We start from the raw sequence: 3,697 nt of genomic DNA on the forward strand, positions 1-3,697 counted from the left end.
AAACAGGAAGAACGAGAAAATAAACAAGAAGAGAGATTACAACAGTTGTTGGAGGAGAAAGAAAAGAAACAAGAAGAGAGACTACAGCAGTGGCAAGAAAACCAGCACCAGTGGTAACTGGAGCAAAAAAGGCAACAAGAACGAGAAAAGAAACAGGAAAAAAAGTCTCCGACAGTTGAGAGAAAGCCAGCATGCACAAATGGAAAATATTTGTAAATTTCAAAGTGAATTAAATACTGGAAATACTCGGACAGTTGCCAGCAGATGACAGGCACAACAAAAGAGCACTGGTAGCTGCTCTAGAAATCAGGTATGGAACTCAAAATCAGTCTGAAGTCTACAGGGCTAGGTTTAGGACGAGAGTCCGTGCTAAAGGGAAGAGCCTGCAAGAGCTGGCACAGGATTTGGAAAGTATGGCACACAAGGCCTACCCAACTGCACCATCCGATGTCCTCAAGCTGTTGCTGAGCGATCAGTTTGTAGATGTCTTGGACAGTCCACAACTAAAGATACAAGTAAAGCAAGCACACCCCTCTACTATGCAGGATACAATGGCCAGAGCTCTTGAATTCGAGTCCTATGTTAAGTCCAGCACAGAGGTACCAAGGTTGGTACAATCAGAAAGGGGCAGCTTTCAGAGAAGTTTCAGGGACTTTGCTGGCACTTTAACAAACCTGGGTACAAGAGAGCTCAATGCCGGCAACTTCAACACAGGGAAGATGCCACAGCAGAAAAGGCTGCTACCCAGAAAGGTTGTTGGAACTGTGGAGAGCAAGGACATATGAGGAGCCAGTGTAAGAAGAATACCACCAATAAGTCAGCTTCGGGAAACCAGTAGTGGTTGGTGCTGAGGGATGCCCACCAACCCCCATTGTGAAAGTCCCAACAGCTAAGTGTAAAATGGCAAGTACACATAGTGTCTACGTGACAGGAAAGCTGGATGGCCATAAGTGCAACTTTGTCATAGATTCTGCATTTCAGCAAACCCTTGTGAGCATGAAGGTGCTGGATCACAAAGGAGTACCAGAAACCATGCAGAAGCTCTTTGGTGTGACAGGACATTATGCAAGGTTGTGGGGACCAGTGTGAGTAACTATTGAGCTCATGGGCATAAAGGACAGACACAAAGTATACTTGGCTGACATTGAAGACCCATGCATATTAGGGTTGGACTACTTACTACCGAGGAAGTGTGTAGTTAACTTCGATAAAATGACGTTTGGGAACAACGAAGGCCAAATTTCAGTAAGTGTTAAAAGAGAGGTTGAGCTAACCAGGTGTCATCAAGCTGAAGTCAAAGTGACTGAAGGAGTTGATGATGGTGGAGTGGAACCAGGTATAGATATTAAAGCAGAGCAGGAGAAAGATCAAGATTTGAAGCCAATAATTGATTTTCTAAAAGCAAGTGTTTTTCGCCCTGCTTGGAAGAAGGTGTCTAGCTTAAGCCCTATAACAAAGAGCTATTTGAAACTTGAAGATGGTATTTTTCTCCGGAGATGGGAAAGTGACGACCTGGCAAACGGTTATACCGAGAAAGTTACGAGAAGTTGTTCTACATCAATCCCATGATAGTTTAACAGGAGGACATCTCGGAGTTAAGAAGACATTGAGTCACCTACGACAGAGATTTTACTGGATATGTATGAGGCAAGATATGGAAGAATGGTGCAGGGCATGCAGTACATGTTGTGCTAAAAGAGGACCCAAGCATAAGGGACGTGCTCCAATGAAGTTATATTAAGTTGGTGCACCAATGGAAAGAGTGTCCATTGACATTGCTGGTCCTTTGCCCAAACTCGTGCTGGAAACAGGTACATTTGTGTGGTGATATTATTTCACCAAGTGGCCTGAGGCATATACAATACCAAATCAGGAAGCTACAACTATAGCTTCGGCTATTAGTTATTTCTTCTTCAGATTTGGTATGCCATACGAACTGCATTCGGATCAAGGCCGTAACTTTGAATCAGCTGTGTTCCATGAATGCTGCCAGTTGTTTGACATACGAAAGACCAGAACAACGCCACTTCACCCACAGTCTGATGGGATGGTAAAAAAGTACAATTGGACACTGGGACAGGAATTGGCAAAGTTTTGTAGTAGCCGCCGAGATGATTGGGATGTCTCACTCCCTCCATTGTTGATGGCCTATAGAACAGCAGAGCATGAAGCCACTGGATACACTCCAGCAAAGCTGATGTTTGGTTGGGAACTTCGGTTGATAGTGGATCTGTTAACAGGACGCCAACCTTACGAAGAGTTGCCTGAAAATGTGTCAGAGTTCGTGAAAGTGTTATCGGAAAGGATGGATGATATTCACCATCAAGTGCGTTCAAACTTGAAAACGTCTGCTGATTCCATGAAGCTATGTTATGATAAGAGATCTACTGAAGTTAGCTTTCTACCAAGAGACAAGGTGTGGTTGTATAATCCTAGGAAGACCAAAGGGAAGTCTCCTAAGTTGTCTTCTCCATGGGAAGGCCCATGTGACATAGTGGATCGTCTCTCAGACGTGACTTTCCTAATAAAATGTGGTCGGCGAGGTAAGCCAAAGATGGCGCATGCCAACAGGCGTTATCAGGGTCCAGGACATTTCAGTTGGGACGAAGTGAACAACGGAACAAATGACGCCGTTGAAGATGTGTCACCTGGAAAAGCCACTGTCAAAAAAGAAACTCTACCTGGTTTTGAGAAGGGAAACAGTGAAGCCCTTGATGAAGTTACTACCACTGATGTGACTATTACTGATAATAGGACATTTCCTGATGGAGCAGATGAACTTTACGTGAAGCAGAAGCCAACGAGACAGAGACCAGTATGGAAGAAGATACGTTCCGTAAAATTAAGAGACCTTTGTTGAATTTTAATTTTGTGTTTGTAAATTCTGTACATTTAATTAAATTATTGTTAATTATCTATTGGTTTAATTTAAGTGGCTATTGTTCTGGACGAACAGTACTAAGGAAGAAGTAGTGTTACGACAGCGGAAGTCACGTGACCCTGGTAACACGTAATGAGTCTCTAGAAGGATCGGGGGAAATCACGAATAATCCGGTATTTGCTAGACACCCTCTATTTCTGTATATAAGCAGGTAAATAAAGCAAGATAATTAACTGAATTGCAGACAGGCAGAGATAGAGGCGGACAACTGAGTCAAGCGCGGTAGTGACCGTAAGTAAAGTGCGTGAATCGTTGTGAATTATAGCGTGTGTTTAAGATAAAGTGACTGTGGAAATTAAGTATATTGCAAAGTTGTATTGAGAAAGAATAAACCAGTTTTATTTAAGAAAGGACTTGTATCGGTAGAGTTTCATCCGAAAGAATTTCTGCGGAAAATTAACCAACGACCAGAGACGTAACAATAGAAAGGTCAACCAGCATTTCTTGTGTCATCTTAATTAGTTTCAACTTAGAAAAATACGTTCGCCACTAGCTACAGTAACAGGTACTGTCAATAAAACTCTCAAAACAATTGAAATATTTGGCATGATGTCAATGAAACGTTTTTGACAAATATATCGCAAGGCATCAAGTGCCGTTCCCTATTGATAAGGGATTATATGTGATAACGTTTGAAGCTCAGTATATAGGCTTAACCCGTCAATGTCATTTTCAGATTATTCTTGTTGCTCGGAAAGTAATAGTTCTAAGTCTTTTCACCGTTTAAGCAAATCGCCGTTAGATGTGTTTTTGAGT

At 42.3% G+C, this 3,697-nt stretch overlaps 1 long non-coding RNA gene across 1 annotated transcript in view; it reads left to right on the forward strand.

Moving 5' to 3' along the window:
- Positions 1 to 3,135, forward strand: part of LOC111084933 — a 6,004-nt gene extending 2,869 nt beyond the window's left edge. The window contains exons 2-3 of the long non-coding RNA XR_002609818.1: positions 1,733 to 1,741; positions 2,968 to 3,135. This is a non-coding gene — a long non-coding RNA (uncharacterized LOC111084933). The remainder of the gene's footprint in view (positions 1 to 1,732; positions 1,742 to 2,967) is intronic.
- The last annotated feature ends 562 nt before the right edge of the window (positions 3,136 to 3,697 follow it).

This window comes from Limulus polyphemus, unplaced genomic scaffold, assembly GCF_000517525.1.
Source record: "Limulus polyphemus unplaced genomic scaffold, Limulus_polyphemus-2.1.2 Scaffold176, whole genome shotgun sequence".
NCBI classification, from domain to species: domain Eukaryota; kingdom Metazoa; phylum Arthropoda; class Merostomata; order Xiphosura; family Limulidae; genus Limulus; species Limulus polyphemus.